Source organism: Chelonoidis abingdonii, chromosome 3 (genome assembly GCF_003597395.2).
Source record: "Chelonoidis abingdonii isolate Lonesome George chromosome 3, CheloAbing_2.0, whole genome shotgun sequence".
Taxonomy (NCBI): Eukaryota; Metazoa; Chordata; order Testudines; family Testudinidae; genus Chelonoidis; species Chelonoidis abingdonii.
The window spans coordinates 132,125,188-132,143,110 of NC_133771.1; the positions used below are offsets into that span (position 1 = coordinate 132,125,188).

The following is a 17,923-nucleotide window of genomic DNA, read 5'->3' on the forward strand; positions in this document are numbered from 1 at the left end:
TGGCAATAACTCAGAATACTGTAAGCCTTTGAAATGCAAAATATCAACACCAAATATAATATTTTGCACTTCTGCACTGGCTTTTATTGTAGAGTACTTTGCAAACATTAATTAAATAAGCCCCCTCCATTTTAATGTCCCCATTTTACAGATTGAAAATTGAAGCTCACAGAAATTAAACCCATGTAGAGAGCTGGTGGCAGCGTGGAGAATGGAATTTGAATCCTGACTTGCAGTCCTTTGTTCTAAGGCCTAGACCACATCTCCTGCACAATTTGACTACAGGTTTCCTGCCAAACATTACCCACTTTAAACACTATGCTGTCCTCCTGCAGTGTCCACACTGGTTAGGAAGAAAGTTGCAATATTGAAAAGTGGCTACAAATGCCTTGCAGCAGTCTTTCTGCCACTGGGGACCTTCAATTGAGTTTATGCCACCAGAATTCACCTTAAACACAGGCTGAAGTGGAGCCAATGATTATTTAATCTGCAGAGCTTTTGGAGTTAAAACTCCTCCTGAAGTGAGGTCGTCTGCATATGGATCTCAGGATTTGGCCCCTGGTAAGGTACAGCAAGAATGTAAGATGACGAGGTGCAGGTACTGGTTGATAGTGAGGCTCTTGGTGTAACTGCAGTGTGACCAAATGAAACGTTCTGTGAGAAGGGTTTATAGTCCAGCACTGCAGTTTTTAGAGCGTTAGCAAATCTGCTCTACAAAATGTCCAAAGCTTATGCAAAGGGTCTCAATCCATGCTGCTTCTCCAGAAAAACAAACAAACATACTGTTCAAAACATTTTCCAAACCATGAAAAAAGCTATTTTATGCTGTTTTTTTCCCCATGGAATCGGAGTGGTATAATTTTTTTCCAACACTTGTCTCAAACTTTCACACATGGCTGCTCTTTCTCATTCCTAAATTCCACATCCAACTGCTATGGCTGTGCCTTATTTAAAGTCAGTTGGATGCAGTGATGGGTATCTTCCTACACAAGAGAAGGATATGAAGAGGTTTTCAATAAGTTGAGCTGCCTCAAAGTGACTACAGCCCATGTGGATCCTAGAACACTTTAATAATAGTCCATTTTAACCCAGAGTCCAATAGGACTCCTAAAAGTGTGTGCAATTGTATGTTCTTGATCCAGTTAAGCCCAGGTGGAGTTAGAGATCAAACAGACAATGAATTACATGAAAACTGGCAAGCTTGTGCTAGTGAGAAAATACTTCCCACTATGTACCAAGGATCACATCCAAGAATTGCCAAATTGCCAAGATGACATTTGTTTCAGCCCAGTGGTTCTCAAACTTTTTGTATTGGCGACCCCTTTCACACAGCAAGCATCTGAATGTGACCTCCACCCCCTTATAAATGAAAAATACATTGTCTAGCATTTAAATAGTGTTAAATACAAATATACAACCCTATTGTTTTAAATGAGTTTACCTTTTCTCACCACTTTTCAATTAAGACTAAAACACATTTTTATTGAAGTACTGTTGTAAGCAATTTTTGATAGTTACTGTTTAATACTTGGTAGGGGGGAGAAACTTTGTCAATATCACTTTTCACAGCAGATTTAGCGCCCCATTGCCACCCTGCTTTCAGAGTTGCACATCTCTCTAGGGCCCTGATCCTGCAAAGACTTATGCATGTATTTTACACGAGTAGCCCCATTGAAATCAGCAGAACTACTCACAGTGTACATATGCGTAACTCTTTGCAGGATGAAGGCCTAATATGTTTAAAAACAAAATGCCCTGAATCTTTATTTTTTAAATTGTCCTTTTATTGACATATGAAATGACTGATAAATCTGGTGTTGCTGATGGGGGCAGTTCGATGGATTTTTTTGCTCCTTGAGAACAAGAGGTTGATTTCTTTAATGCCCTCATGATGAAGAGTTCGGTTTCAGAAATTACCAAACATTGGGGGGGGGGGGTTAATTCAGGTTTCAGTTCTTGTGAGTTCACACCCCGTGAATCTAGCTTTCAGTCCCAGGACCAGAGAAACTGCAAAACCCAAACTAAAAAACAGTGAGGAGTCCAGTGGCACCTTAAAGACTAGCAGATTTATTCAGGCATAAGCTTTCATGGTAAAAAAAACTTCTTCAGATGCATGGAGTGAAAATTACAGATACAGGCATAAGTATATATTGGCACATGAAGGGAAGGGAGTTACCTTACAAATGGAGAACCAGTGTTGAAGGCCAATTCAGTCAGGGTGGATGTTGTCCACTCCCAATAATTGATGAGAAGGTGTCAATAACAAGAGAGGGAAAATTGTTTTTGTAGTGAGTCAACCACACCCAGTCCCTATTCAAGCCCAAACTGATGGTGTTAAGTTTGCAAATGCATTGTAGTTCTGCAATTTCTCTTTGAAGTCTGTTTTTGAAGGGTTTTTTTGGTCAAAGAATGGCTACTTTTAAATCTATTATTGAATGTCCAGGGAGATTGAAGTGTTCTCCTACTGGCTTTTGCATGGCATCATTCCTGATGTCTGATTTGTGTCCATTTATCCGTTTACGTAGAGACTGTCCGGTTTGGCCAATGTGCATGGCAGAGGGGCATTGCTGGCACATTATGGCGTATATCACATTAGTAGATATGCAGGTGAATGAGCCCCTGATGGTGTGGCTGGTGTGGTTGGGTCCTATGATGGTGTCACTAGAGTAGATATGGAGACAGAGTAGGCAACAGGGTTTGTTACAGGGATTGGTTCCTGGGTTAGTGTTTCTGTGGTGTGGTGTGTAGTTGCTAGTGAGTATTTGTGTCAGGTTGGGGGGCTGTCTGTAAATGAGGATTGGCCTGCCTCCCAAGGTCTGTGAGAGTTGGGAATCATTTTCCAGGATAGGTTGTAGATCGTTGATGATGCGGTGGAGAGGTTTTAGCTGCGGGCTGTACATTATGGCCAGGGGTGTTCTGTTATTTTCCTTATTGAGCCTGTCCTGTAGTAGGTGACTTCTGGGTACCCATCTCCAGACTGAATTCTTCAATGGCCTCCTTCCCGTGGGTCCATATGATGAAGATGTCATCAACATAGCATAAGTAGAGGAGGGGTGCTAGAGGACGAGAGCTGAGGAAGTGTTGTTCTAAGTCAACCATAAAAATGTTGGCATACTCTGGGGCCATGCGGGTACCCATAGCAGTGCCACTGACTCAAACTGAAATTCACACCCAAGCTGACAATTTCTCCTGGTTTATAATCACAAATTTTTCAGGCTCTGCTTGATATCTGGCTCAGACATGCTCAAAATTCAATCCAATTTCATCTGAAACTGCTTGGTGAATTTTGCCTGATGTCAGGTTTCATTACACAGGCTCTAATTAGAGTATCAAATGTGATTCATATCCAAGCAATAGTAATAATTATTATACATTTCCTTATTCCTAGGGACCATTCAGAGCCTAGGAACTTCAGAACCAATTTTAGACTGTCCCATCTATCCTACCACACATTCAATGAAACATGTTTGGTTGGACTTTGGAGGTTAACTGGAATAACAAATGCCCTGTGTATATGACAGGTGCACTGGAGAGCTGTTGTTTGATTGACTTAAGCTGACCCACACAGGGAGGTCTGTTGCTGTTTTCCTGCTGTTTGTGTTGAAATGAACTGTCATAAACATACCGCTAAGGGTAACATAAAATCCCTCTTTACCCTGTAAAGAGTTTAATTCCTCTTTTACCTGTAAAGGGTTAAGAAGCTCAGATAACCTGGAGGGCACCTGACCAAAAGGACCAATAAGGGAAGAAGATCCTTCCAAATCTGTGGGGGAGGGTTTTTTGTCTGTGTCTCTCAGAGCCAGCCAGGAAACAGGACAGGAAAATTACATCTCCTTAAGCATATCTGAACTAAGCATCTACTATTGCAGAAATAGTAAGTAATAGGAAAGAAATGCATTAGGTTATCTTTTGTTTTAGCTTGTGAATTTTCCTGTGCTAAGAGGAAGGTTTACCTCTGTTTTTGTAACTTTAAGTTTTGTCTAGAGGGGAAATCCTCTGTGGTTTTGAGTCTTTTGTTATTCTGTAAAGTACTTACCATCCTGATTTTACAGAGGTGATTCTTTTACCTTTTGTTTAATTAAAATTTTTCTTCTAAGAACCCAATTGATTTTTCATTGTTCTTAAGATCCAAGGGTTTGGGTCTGTGTTCACCTGTACCAATTGGTTAGAATATTATTCTCAAGTGTCCCCAGGAATGGGGGTGTATGGCTTGGGGGGATATTTGGGGAAGGTAGGGCTCCAAGTGGCCCTCCCTGAATGTTTGTTTAAATCACTTGGTTGTGGCAGCGATACTAAGGCAAGGAAGGATTTGTGCCTTGGGGAAGTTTTTAACCTAAGCTGGTAAAAATAAGCTTAGGGGGTCTTTCATGCAGGTCCCCACATCTGTACCCCAGAGTTCAAACTGGGGAAGGAACTCTGACATGAACAAACGGTCTGGATTGTGAATGAAAGAAAATAAAACAAGCTTGCTTAGGGTGCTGTCCTGAATTCTGAATATTCCCAATATTCCCACCGGGTCATTGGGAGTTTGGGGTGTTAAGGAATGAAGGGTTAGTTCTTCACTATATCCTTTGTTGAGAGAAGATGGATTGGGCCTTGGTTTGGGCTAAAAAATTGCTTACAAAGGGCTCACTGTGTCAAGGTCAAAGGTAAACATCAAGCTGGGATTCCTTTTTTCAAGAAGTTTATAGAGCAGCAAACAAGTTTCATGGGGCATTATTTAAACAGTTAGCTACCTCTTTAGCAAATTAATTTATCAGGACTCCTCCTGAGTGTCATTGTTGCTGCAGAAAATATGAAACTGCACTTCATTCAAGTTCAAGAGGCTTTTGAAACTTGTTCAAATAAACAGGCTAAACTTCAACAGCTAATCACATACCTAACCTCTTCAGCACCACACCTGATGACTGGGCTCACAATTATTTGGAAGTCCTTTAGAAGAGGATGGTTTGAGGCAGCTACACAAGGGGTGCTTCATAGCTGGTGAACAGATTCCTACAAAGTGCATTTCAAAAATGTCACTGCTCTCACATGTGTCAGTGCATGTTTTAAGTCCCTGCCAATTGTGTAAACATGGACCACCATGATATGTTTGGACCACAATATATATATTTTGATTTGCTAGCATATGAAACTGTACCTTATCAAAGACACGTACATATAAATATAAAACAATATCAATACAAACATGAATCAAATAAAAACCCTCTGTGGAATTATAAGCATTTATAATAAATATATAACATTTATAATGTGTATAACATATATAACAAATATATAACATTTAGATGTTATATTAATCAAATTCATGTCAAGCATGGGTCTGATATTTTCTTAAATATCTCCAGATGTTCTCTAAGGTAACAAAAATAATGAATGCAAAAAGAAAAGACATTCCTGCCTATTTGTAATCTAGTCTTCCCTTTCTCCAGTGCCTTATGGATCTTCTTGCTTCTGATAATACTACTTCCATAAAAGTCCTTTGATGTGGAATTACATGGCATTTTAATGGGTTGTCAAGTGTAGCATATGGGTGTCACTTTCTTTGATGTGCACCAGACACAGGGCAAAGGAAACAATGACAGGTACACCAGGCAAGCAAGCGCTTCACATAGGAATTCACCTAGTTTGGGGTTGTTATATAAAGAGTGAGCCTTAGAACTGCCAAAAAAAATTCTGGCTTTTTTAAAACTCCTTTTACTGCCTTTAGTGAGCACACATAACGTATTTTTTACTCTGCCATTAAAAGAGATTGTAACAGTACATTATAGTATAACAGGAGGGGACTCCATCCTGCATCAGCCATAGGCCAGTGTTTTGCTGCAGTGAAAAATGATTTCATTAAATATCTTTGCATACTATCCACTTGTAGGAATAATTATTCTATACATGCCAACTGCAGAGATTCTTGCATTTCCCACTGAAGCAGCTGGGAGACAGGAGTTTGGATTAGATGGACCATTATTCCAATCCAATCGGACAATCCTTTGTAAATATATAACTCGGATGTGTTTGTGAAACACGTAACTCTAAATATACTGGATCCAAAGGGAAAAGTCCATTGTAGCATCTCTTTTCAATGAGTATATGTGTTAATCTAGATCCAAAACCCAAGCAGCAACGGGCAAGTAGAAAAAATATGAAGAGGCTTCTCTGACCTGTCCATGCTCTCATGGGTACTTGAATTCCCGTGGTTCATCTGACACTCAGTACCTCTATACTGAAGGAAAAAAGAAAAAAACATTGCAGCAAATCTCAGAGCCTGGATTAACTCACTCAGGCTTGTGCTAAAGGACTAAAAATAGCAGAGTAGATGTTCCTGTCTGGGCTAGAGCCTGCGCTCTGAGTCCCACACGCTCTGCAGTTTTCTGGGGTGTATTAAAAACAAAACAAACAACCCAACTACTTCATTATAATTGTCCACTGATAGTCTTACCAGGGGAAGCTAAAATAATGTCACATCTTGTCCAATAAAAAAAATTACACAACTATTGTATTCTCTACTAATAGTCCAAACACTTTATCAGCTTTGTAAATAGTAGCGTTTGGAGCCATTACTCTAGATTTTTCTAGCACTTTTTATTTTATAAGGGTAGATACTGAGTCCAAAGAATCTCCCTGAATGCTTGAATTTCCACTGTAAGATTTTCCCCCAATTACTGAGAGTTCTCCAAGAGAACAGAGGCCTATAGATCAAAGCAGTTACTTTTAATTGCACAGATGATCAAGTGGCTGTGTAAGGTTAAGAGAATGTACAGAGTGCCCTGGTAATTTAGCTGGACATATAGGAAAATTAAAAGCTTGAGTCGCTACTTATTAGCCTTAGATGTTCATTCTTTTCCCAGGGAGAAAGTAATTTATGGCCTAACTGGTCTGAACAGTAAATCTAAGTAACAAGGATGCAGCCAGAGATTCCTATTACAGGGTTTACTATCCATCATAATTGGCTGATGGGGTGTGTTGAAACTACATTAATCATCACCCTGTCAGAAAGCAAATTAGAAACTCTCTGTTCTATAGACGGTTTCCCATGTTACCAAGTGAGTTAAATACAAAGCATGTGTTACTGGCATCAGTGATTTCAAAAGTGGGTGTTTTCCATGATGTAAATGGTACTTAATAATGTTCCACCTTTGACTGAAACTAAGGCACACCCTGCCATGTGGTTCTTGTCATTTAATTAAATTTACTCAACCTGAGCTCATTAATATCCTGTAATTTTCAGAGTAACTCTTGAAACAGTGTTGGCAGAATGCAATACCCAGTTAGGGAAATCCCATAGTAGGTGCTCCTGAATTGTGTTCACTACAGTTTGACTGAGACTGAATTACCTAGAGAGACAAGGTGAGTGAGATGCTATCTTTTATTGGACCAACTTCTGGTGGTGAGAGAAACAAGCTTCTGAGCCACACAGAGCTATCCTGGTACTGACATGGCTACAACTACAGTGTCTGCCCACAGAGTTACTGCTTTCTCTTTGTTGTACCAACTGTATTTGCAGACTTGAGACAGACATTTTGAGGGGTAGAGACACAAAGCCAATGGTTTTTCAGTTTGACTTGGCTAAAGTTAGAATGCCAAGTTAAATTTGTCCATGTATAAACAGGTGTTGCTTTAAGGGAATTTGCAGCCATTTGTGAATTTGAATTGGTCATTTCTAGAAATACCATCGTAAGCAGTAGGTATAGGAAGAGCCTCATATGAGATGATCATTCAAAGATGCTGTAACTCAGGCATTCATAACAACACCTGGCCTTTTCCAGACCACGGTAGCCCACCTCTCATTCCCCTATTTCATTAATTTAGTCTCTCTCACTCACTCACACACACGCACTTTGATGTAAATTTCCATATTGAAAGTTCCAGATAGGGTGACCAGATGTCCCGATTTTATAGGGACAGTCCCGATTTTTGGGTCTTTTTCTGATATAGGCTCCTATTACTCCCTCACTTCCTGTCCGGATTTTTCACATTTGCTGTCTGGTCACCCTAGTTCCAGAAAGTGGAGTCTGTGATTTAACCACAGAGTAAGTGCTGTTACCCAGCTTGTAATGCACGCTTCCCCACACTGCCCACCACTCATAACCCTCACACCCTATGCTACAGTGACTTTTTTTAGTGATGAGAGAGTAGTTCAGGCTCCAGTCTCATTCAGTCCTTGATCTCTGTGCTGAGGCTACCAAAAGTACAGCACCTTCTATCCAAGAGTTTCAAATGCTTCCCTGGGCAACATTAAAGAATAGATTTTACTTGTCCCTGTGTGGATGGGAAAGGAGGAAAAGTCACAAGTAGATGCTGATAGCCCCCCATCCCCTTTTGCAGATTGACTGATCTGGGTATGGTGCTGCTGTTGCCACTAGCCTCTGAAAAAGCTATGGGGAGAGGGAATGCAGGGGTGGGGCCCTGACCCCACTGCCTCCACAGCAGCAAACAGAGCTATCCAGGCACAGATGTCCCCCTGAGTTCTAGGAGGCACTGTGCTTGGATCTCCCACTGGCATGGCTGCACCCCTCCTCCAAAGAGGGGCTAGAGCTTAATGCTGCAATGCACTCCTATTGGTTTAAACTCCTGTGAGCTAGATGTCGTGTGTATTACTCGCCCCATGGAGCAGATGGGGAGATTCAAGCACAGAAAACTTAAGTGACTTGTCCAAGATGACAGAGCCAGTTAGCTCGAGGGCTGGGCTTAGAATCCCAGCTCCCTTGTCTCTCATTCACATGCTCTAGCTATAGAACCCTATGACCTCCCTGTCATGAGGTGGGTGCTGGTCCATGGGGAAGAAGGGTGACAGCACCAGACTTCTTTCACCTAGGCCCCCTAACAGACAGAAGATGGCCACTTTTGGTCACCATCATTCTAAGCTGCAATCAAGTCAGCAAACAAGAGATGAAAGGCACGCTGGCCCATTACCAGCCATCTGAGCAATCTAGTTAAAAACTGTTCATTTTTCAGTGCCTCCCCCATCCCTGCCTTCTCAGCAGTTCACAGCATGGGGGGGACAGGCTGAAGAACAATGTATGTCTCATACCCAGAGCTGACATTTTCACTGAGAAGTCTCTCACATTTGGCCTTCATCTTACTTTGTAGCTGTTATTTATGGAGATAATGAAAACTATGCTACATAAAGCAAATTTGCAGGTGCTCTGGAGGTTTGCTTCCCTGTAAAGGTATTCTGTGACGAAATGCTTTCTTACTGAAAACTGCCCTGTGTTGGCATCGTAGCACAGAGGTCCTGCAAATCATGCACAAACATCTTTCTTCACAATGGTCTTTCTGGGTGGGAGGTGTCAGGCATAATTTCCACTTGCTGCAGAAGATACAGGTCCCCTAAAAATTCCTCCTCAAAATTACAGCCATCCTTGTCAGAATTTCAACTCTAGATGCAGAATCACCATCATTATAATACTTAATAATTACATTTGACACCTTTCATCTGAGGCTTTCAATTTACTTTTACAAACATGTAACTAAATAAGCCTCCCCAGCACCCTTGCCGGGTAGGTTGATATTAATATTATAGCCATTTTACAAATGCACAAATTGAGTTGCAGAGAGATACAATCTTCAAATCAAATATTGGGCATATGTAAAGAAGACCTAGCCTCAAAGGCAGAGGGTCAGAGAGAAGGCTACAAAACATAGTCCAGGGGTTGGCAACCTTTCAGAAGTGGTGTGCCGAGTCTTCATTTATTCAGTCTAATTTAAGGTTTTGCATGCTAGTAATACATTTAAATGTTTTTGAAGGTCTCTTTCTATAAGTCTATAATATATAACTAAACTATTGTTGTATGTAAAGTAAATAAGGTTTTAAAAATGTTGAAGAAGCTTCATTTAAAATTAAATTAAAATGCATGGCTCTCGGACCAGTGGCCAGGACCTGAGCAGTGTGAGTGCCACTGAAAATCAGCTCGCGTGCCGCAGGTTGCCTACCCCTGGCATAGTCTGTTAAAGGGAATTCACTGAACAGGCAGAACTAGGTGTAGCAAGGGACACAGATGTGACAGGTTGGATCACAGAAAACCCCTTGGGATTGCCACCTGCTGTGCTAAGATTATTTCTGAGACCATTTTCCCTGTCAGCTTCGGACTCCAGAACCCTGCCTGGTTTGAGCCAGACATGCTTGTCTGCTGTAAACCCAGACCCAGGTCTGAACCACATCCCTCAACAGCTGCACGTTTAACTGAGAACAGCTTAAAAAGTGCTCTTGTCTCCGACACTCAGATGCCCAGCTCCCAAGGGGGTCCAAACCCCAAATCAATCTGTTTTGTTCACCCTCTGTAACACTGATAGAGAGAGATGACCAGCTGTTTGCCCCCCAGGTATTAATACATACTCTGGGTTAATTAATAAGAAAGAAGTGATTTTATTAAATACAAAAAGTAGGATTTAAGTGGTTCCAAGTAATAACAGACAGAAGAAAGTGAATTACCAAGCAAAATACAATAAAACTCGCAAGTCTAAGCCTCGTACAGTAAGAAAACTGAATACAGGTAAAACCTCACCCTCAGATGTTTCAGTAAGTTTCTATCACAGACTGGACACCTTCCTAGTCTGGGCACAATCCTTTCCCTGATACAGCCCTTGTTCAGCTCAGTTGGTAGCTAGGGGATTTCTCATGATTGCCACCCCTTTGTTCCATTCCACCCACTTATATATCTTTCGCCTAAGGTGGGAATCCTTTATCCTTCTCTGGGTTCCCATCCCTCCTTCTAAATGGAAAAGCCCAAGGTTAAAGATGGATTCCAGTTCAGGTGACATGATCACATCATTGTATGACTTCATTACCCACTTGTCAGCATACACATATACAGGAAGACTTACAAGTAAAGCAGAGCCATCTACAGTCAATTGTCCTGGTTAATGGGAGCCATCAAAATTCCCAATCACTGTTAATGGTCCACACTTTGCATAATTACAATAGGCCATCAGGATTATATTTCTAGTTTCAGATACAAGAATAATACATTCATACAAATAGGATGACCACACTCAGTAGATTATAAGCTTTGTAATGATACCTTACAAGAGACCTTTTGCATGAAGCATATTCCAGTTACGTTATATTCACACTTATTAGCATATTTTCATAAAATTATATAGGGTGCAATGTTGCAACAGCTTTAGGGTTTGTCTACACTGGCAAGTTTCTGCGCAGTAAAGCAGCTTTTTGTGCTCAAACTGCAGACATGTACATACTGCTAGGCCACTTTGTGTGCAGAAACTCTTCAGTTCCAGCCCTGCAAAAAAGCACCTTGACAAGAGTCGTAAGGGTATTTATGCAGAGGCTCCAGTGCTCTATTGCCAGTGTAAACACTTGATTGCTTTCTGTGCTGTAATTGGCCTCCAGAGCTGTACCACAATGCCTCAAGTGACCACTCTGCTCATTGTTTTGAACTCAGCTGTCCTGGAGACATGCACCCCTCCCCTTTCAAAGCACCGTTTCTGACAGCTGTTGTGTGCTGTGCTGATCTGCTCCAGGACACACAGCAAACCGTTAATGTGGAATGCTCGTACTACTGAACACGCAGGCAGGTGGTGGGGAGGGGTTGGGGCTGATGTCGGGGTTCTCCCCTCCCTCTGCCTCAGGACTGGTTGCTTCCTGCTGCTGCCTGAACTTACAAGACAGCATGCTGACACATTCTGTCCCCCCGCCATACACACACACACTCCCCACACATACACATTTCAGTTGAAAAGCAGCTGGCAATGTAGTAGGATTCCCATGCAACAATGGGACTGGGAAACCTGCATAATGTGACCCTGTACCTGCCCCATGAGGCATTGCAAACCATTCCCAAAGCACCGTGTGGCCAGCTGTGCAGTGGGATAGCTACCACAATCAGGGCTGTCCTTAGGATTTATGGTGCCCTAGGCGGGATTATTAAACTGGTGCCCCTGTGCCTGTCTTGCTCTTAGGAACACAAACATAAGCTTACAGTATTGGAAAACTTGCCACATGCATGTTATTAAAACCAGTTTAGGTTAATTAAGCACACTGTAGTGCTGATGGACTAGCACTAAAGAAGCAGCACTATAGAAAAAATTCTGATTTGACAGAATGATGCAAATAATATAATTTTTTTTTAATTTGTCAACATTTTATTGGAAATTTATATGAAGAAGTATTGAAACAAGGATTTGTTTTTATTTAAAAGCAATCTTTCTGGCATTTTTTGGCTGCAAAATCAGTAATAATGTCATCGTATGACAAAGACAAAGTGATGTCTTGTTTGATTGCAAGACTAGCAAGACCACTCAAGTGTTCCTGACTTCTTGTAGAGTGGAGATAGTTTTTAATGAGCTTTAGTTTTGAGAAATTCCATTCTCCTGATGCTACTGTTACAGGAATTGTCAGTAGGATACGAGTGGCAATGTACACATTAGGATATATGTCAACAAGTTTGCTGTATGAATAAACTTACTATGTGGCAACATTTAATGGACAGTTTACTCAATTTCATTACAGGTTCAGTCCATTTAAATCAAAATGATTGCCATGACTTCAGAGGCTCTCTAGGTTCAGGTCCCAACATGCGTGCCCCGTGGGCGCCATGGCGCCCGCAGGGCCCTCTCAGTGGACCTGATCTATTGGCATTTCCCAAAAGCCACCGAAATTAGCAGCAGTTTTAGCGGCAACAGCCTCGGATGACGCCGCTTGCACCAACAAGCTATGTCTCAGATGCATCGCTCTAAATTGCCATCGAATTTCAGCAGCATTTTGGAACAGTATTGTCGTCCACGCCATGCACCTTCACTGGCACCATCAATGACAAAGTTGGGGACCACTGCTAGTTCTTGCACTTTGTTCATTAGTTGCGTCCGTTTCCTATGTTCGTTAATGTTAGTTCTGACTTAGCCCACCTACCAGCTGAGTGAATGAACCCAAGGCAAACAGTGGATGATGGCTCGCCCAGGGTATCAGCCGCGCGGCTCTGCTCAGCCCGCTGCAGCTTGGGATCCCCATGCCTAAGAGTGTGGCTGAGTGGGCCGCACGTGGACCCTGGGTGGCAATGAGCAGCTCGTTGGAGGCTCATTTAGTCGATAACCAGAGGCATATAGGGAGAAATCAGTCAACATTTTTGTTCTGATGAAATGGCCACTCCTTCCCATACCAAACTTGCACAAATTAATTGTTAACAACTTAATTTTTCTTTTTGGCTAAGATATTGATTTTTTGAAAAAAAAATATCGATTGAATTCAGGATGTTAGCAAGCATTTTGGCGAACAAATTTGTTAAATGACAATCTAAATGGCAACACAGCACTGCTTTCATGCTTGGCTCACCCCTCAGCCTGCTGGTCCAACAGCTGCAGTAGAGGGGGAGATAGTTGGAAAACTGCACGACCCCAAAATCCATCTCTTGGGGTGCAGAGTGGCAACAGCAGCCGCAAACTCTCAGGTCCGATCACACGCCAATGGGCACCACCGCCAGCCCAACGGACCATGGTGAAGTTAGCACAGCATCTGATCTCAGGGACGGGGCACCCGTGGAGCCACAGCAGCTCATCCTGCCCTGTGCAGCTCCCCCTGGATGAGAAGGATCGCTGCCAGCCCGGGGGAGAGACGTGCTCCCCAGCTAGGGTGACCAGATCCAGATGTCCTGATTTTATAGGGCAAGTCCCAATATATGGGGCTTTGTCTTATATAGGTACCAATTACTCACACCTAGGGTGACCAGACAGCAAGTGTGAAAAATCAGGATAGGGGCTGGGCGGGGGGGAATAGGAGCCTATATGAGAAAAATACCCCAAAATTGGGACTGTCCCTATAAAAGTGGGACATCTGGTCACCCTACAGGTGAGTATCCTTCCCCCACCCCTTCCCAGAAACCCCAGCTGCCAATCTCCTCCCTCAGACTGTGCTGCATTCGGCTCTCTCTAGGACCCAGCAGCCCTGCTCTTACATGCTCCACTGCTTCCCATCTGTCCGGGCTCCCAGCAGAGCAGTGCCCCCAGACCTAGTGGTGCCCGAGGCAACTGCCTATGGCTAAGGACGGCCCTGACCACAATGCACTGCTGTCTTTGCTGTTTCAAGAGCTGCTAATGTGGATGTGCGCCACCATCACAAGAAGCACAGTGTGGACACGCAACAGCAGTTTAATTCCAGCTTTTTAATAAAAGTGGTATAACTTGTGGTGCAGAAACTTTCCGGTGTAGACATACCCTTTCTCTTGCTTTCTTCTGAAACAAAGAGCTCTGTGTGGGTGGAGTCAGCCAGCACTTTCTATGTAAGGCAACATATCCCCTGTGCTCTGCAGTTCACAGTAAGAAAAGAAAGCATCAGTGTACTTGCCCTGCTGTGCAAAGTGCTCAAAAGGGGTGCCCATGCTGCCTCTCAGTCTTGTGCACAGAGTGTGCCTCACAACTGTGCACTGCAACTACACACACGGGGCCTTATCTAGCTAAGAATGTTATTCCCGATCTCCAGCAAAGGTGCAGCTGTACCATGTGAGTGCTAGTGTAGAGAAGGCTGAGGCATATTTACTGACATGTAATGAAAACCAAACTCTGATGATACAGTGGTAAAAACACTTGAGCCCTCTCTATGCTAGCACTTAAACCATTGCTATTAGCAGTGCATCAGCACTCTTATTGGAAAACAAGTATAACATCTACAGCAGATGCATCCACAGGATGTGTTATCAAGAAAAAAGGGGTATGGGAGCACTGAGACAACTAGAATGCCAGGAGTCCAAGTGAATTCCATGCAAAAAATATAGCGGCATTAGTACTTTCAGAAATTGTGGATGCAGGAGATCATATAGGCTATGTGTAAAAATGGATTCCACAGATTCTTAACCTGGATACAGCTGATATATGCATAGTGAGCTTGTCATAGTGCATGTAGATCAACTGAGAAAACTGCAAATAATGACTCCTGTGCCAACAGAACCATCTTCATCGCTGTGACAAACATATGAAATGAGAGTATTTTAATTGCACTGAATGATGTAGTCCCCCAGGATTCTGTCTGCATCCAGTCAATCAGAGCTCATAAGCACTGATAGAGAAATTTAAGTGCTAGTCCTTTTCCCAGCTAAACTGGAGATCTACTACAAGCATACAAATTATTTTTTTATGCTATGAAGACTTCACATAAAAAACTACTAGAAAAAGTGCAAACTTTCACATCAAGTGCGCAGGCCCTGGAGCATTCTCTCAGCTTTGCATTAGCAGCAGTGCAGTTCCACCACTGGTAGCAAGGTTGGAAATGCTAATTTAGACCAGTCACAGTATTTTTATATGTTATCTAACATTACTTGGGACAGGTGCGGTAGACGCAGTGGCATCATTCCTCTTGTCAGTGGAAGTTAAGGAGTTATCAGGTCTAAAGCTGACCATTACAGAGAGCCTATTCCATGAAAGAGCTAGGAGGTACTTTGGCCAGACTGTCATCTTCGTTGCATTCATCAAAACTTGCAAACGTTTCCCTTCTGTTGTTTGACATTGCTATTTCTCCTTCCTTGCTTTCACTTTCCATGCTATGGTTCAGGTTCTGCTTTTCCACTTCTCCCTGCTGACCACTGTGTGGTGCTATTTGTCTCTGCCATGACTACTTGGTACCATATGGCCTGATCCTGCAACCCTTAAACACCCTAGTAGCCCTTACTCCCCCGGAAGATTCTAATAATAATTTCTCATGAGAGTAAGGGTTGTAAGTCTGGGCCCACTGTTGTTTGTTTACCACGTCTCCTTCTATCTGTGTGTAGTCCAGCCTGCTTTAGGGCCTGCCCATTGACCCTGTATGGTCTACCTGCAAATCTACATTTTGCACTGCATAATTATTTCACCACCTTTATTATACATTTATGAGGTACAACACCACACTCAGTGCATGGCTTCTTTCAGGTCTACCTTTCTTCATGTGTTCTACACATATATACTTTAGTGCACACATGGGGACAATCAAGCCCAAGAGGTATAATGAGAAGCATCTGTGCTGGCAGTCTGTTGTCTGCTGACAATACAGCGGTATTGCATTTTTGAGGTTTTAGCTTATATTCAGAACTAAAATTACACAGCGCGAAGGCTTTCAGGATAATGCACTGGGTTTTCTAGTCATTCAAGTGACACTCGATTCAATCTGTTTAGATATGAAAATGCATATTCTTTAAAGAAAGGTAAATCCCATGCAACATTCTTCATGTTAAATAAAAGATTTCAGATAGAATTAGGCCCAATCAAAATCCTAAAAACAAACAGATCATTGAGGAAATTCAGTTCTATGTCTGGAGCCAAACTTGGGTTTTGCTTGGGCCCATCTCTAACTTTGGCATTTTGGGGGGCTGGGTGAAGGAAAAGAAAGGAGAAGGTATCAAAGAACCGGTTGTGTAGCTGAAGACCCAGCCAATGGTGTTTTTAGTTACTTAGATATGGCATCTTCTGGGGATGTGCCATGAAATTTACTTCCCTCTAAAGGAATATAATTAAACAGATTGTCATTGTTTCCCTAATTAGATCAGTGCTGAATTTTTTGACACTCACTTTAGTGGACAGTAGGCAGATTAGGCAGACTTGCAACTGGTCTACAGAATGGATGAAAATTTGAGTTGAATTTTAGATTTAAAAATTCAGTCTCCTAAGGTCAAACTAGCCGTGGTGTCATCCCATTACATCAAGGATGAATCTGGCCCCTTTGTTTATTTAATAGATTGAGGGACTCAGGTAGATCTAAGTATAGTAAATGTAGTTTACAATTGCTTTGGTCCTTTGCTTTTCAACAAAACAGAGTAAAGCACATTTTCAGGGATCTCCAATATTTTTACTAATACACTTTTAATAGACTCCAGCTATTAAGTATGGCAATGAAGCATTTGAAGTTGCAGCTGCCTTATTTTAACCCTGCTCTTATATATTTTGAGCATACTTCAAAGTTTCCTAATGAGCTTCAACAGCATTTATAAATGTATAGCATGTCATAATTACAAGTAGCTAACTAATTTCTTAGAATATTCCAGACAAACAATGTCCAAGCCAGGATATTTATCAAAGCATAGAGCCATAGAAACATACGGCTGGAAGGACCTTGAGAGGTCATCAAGTCTAGCCCCCTGTGCTGTGGCAGGACCAAGTAAACCTAGACCATCCCTGACAGGTGCTTGTCCAACCTGTTTTTAAAAACTTTCAGTGATGGGGATTCCACAATCTCCTTTTTAAGCCTACTCCAGACTTTAACTTCTCATGCAGTTAGAAAGTTTTTCCTAACCCTCCCTTGCTGCAGATTGCCTTCAGTGGACACGGAGAACAACTGATCACCATCTTTCTTACAGCAGCCCTTAACCTATTTGAAGACTCTTATCAGGCCTCCCTTCAGTCTTCTTTTCCCAAGACTACACAGGCCCAGATTTTTAACCTTTCCTCATATGTCAGGGTTTCTAACCCTTTTATCATTTTTCTTGCTTTCCTCTGGGCTCTCTCAGATTTGTCCACATGTTTCCTAAAGTGTGGCATCCAGAATTCGACACAGTACTCCAGCTGAGGCCTCACCAGCGCTGAGTAGAATGGGGCAATTACCTCCCATGACTTAGATATGACTATCCTCCTAATGCATCATAGCATCACATCCAACAAAGCAAATTCATATTTCTAGGGTCACTCCCAAAAGGTTTAGGGACTCAATGAACTGAAATAAGCAAAGTTCCATGTGTAAAGTACTCAGTTAGATGTAAGCAGTGCGGTCAACTGAATGAATGGCTCAGATGGGATCATCTTTCACCTCTAGGTCATCAGCTCAGCTCCATCAGATGTTGGCATTATTGCCTCTTCCATGGCTGCTTGGCATCACAGATCTCAATCCTGAAACCCTTGGTTGCAGTTCATTGTTTCCAAGCTGACACTTAGAAAGCATTAGAAATACTGAGAATGCAACATGCTATGTACAGCTGCTAGTGGAGAGCAGTTCCACTAATGAATACTGAAACTA

General features: G+C 42.2%; 1 long non-coding RNA gene across 1 annotated transcript in view; it reads right to left on the reverse strand.

The window, feature by feature from the left end:
- Positions 1-2,971: 2,971 nt before the first annotated feature.
- The window catches only part of LOC142046591 (uncharacterized), a 374,791-nt gene continuing 359,839 nt past the window's right edge, over positions 2,972-17,923 (reverse strand). Inside the window, exons 2-3 of the long non-coding RNA XR_012655577.1 lie at positions 4,880-4,995; positions 2,972-3,056 (exon numbers count right to left, since the gene is read on the reverse strand). This is a non-coding gene — a long non-coding RNA (uncharacterized LOC142046591). The remainder of the gene's footprint in view (positions 3,057-4,879; positions 4,996-17,923) is intronic.